This window comes from Halyomorpha halys, unplaced genomic scaffold, assembly GCF_000696795.3.
Source record: "Halyomorpha halys isolate HHAL.00 unplaced genomic scaffold, Hhal_1.1 Scaffold208.1, whole genome shotgun sequence".
NCBI classification, from domain to species: domain Eukaryota; kingdom Metazoa; phylum Arthropoda; class Insecta; order Hemiptera; family Pentatomidae; genus Halyomorpha; species Halyomorpha halys.
The window spans coordinates 1,379,681-1,380,481 of NW_027109100.1; positions in this window are offsets into that span (position 1 = coordinate 1,379,681).

Genomic DNA, 801 nt, shown 5'->3' on the forward strand with positions numbered 1-801 from the left:
TGGGTTATGCGGTCTTTAAGTAAATTTTTTGTTTCGCCAATGTAAGATGCATTGCAATTAGAAGTGGAACAAGGTATACGGTACACAACCTGGGAACGGTATTGAGGAGGAATTGGATCTTTGAGATAGTGTAAATAAAAGACAGTGTGTCTTTATTAACTGTCTTTTATTTACACCAATCTTACATTACACGCCACAACGTAAGTTCTTACATTATTCTTTTCCTTTCTCCATATACTACCTTTTCCTATTGTATATATATATATTTTTAGTATAGGTATATAAGTTAATACTCACAATGTAATTCAGATATAAGCCACTCACTATTTTCATTGTTTGTCATAATGTTCAATTTGTAGCAAGAAATGTGCGGTGGTGATCCGAAAATACATCGAGACCTGAAGATATCAGTCAACGCGACCAGAATGATCAAATTGACAAAGTGATGTACTACATGTCAATTGTGTTGGATGTGTCAGTAATGGGCGAGATAGAAAACCCCAAGGAAATTCTGCAGAAGCTGGATGCTGTGTATTTTAAGAAGAGTGAAGTGAAGCAACTACTTATCGAGAAACAATTGAGTTCGATGAAGTTCAACGAACGCGGTGATGTTGACCAATTTTTCAAGGACTTCGATAAGAAAGTCAATGAACTGCGATTGCCTGGTGGTGATACCTCTCGCAAACGAAAATTAGCTTTGTTAATCATGACATTACCAGAGAGATGTCGGCATCTCATCGATGGATTAGATGTGCTTCCAGAGGAAAATCGGACTGTTGAGCACATTCGTGAGAAACTTAC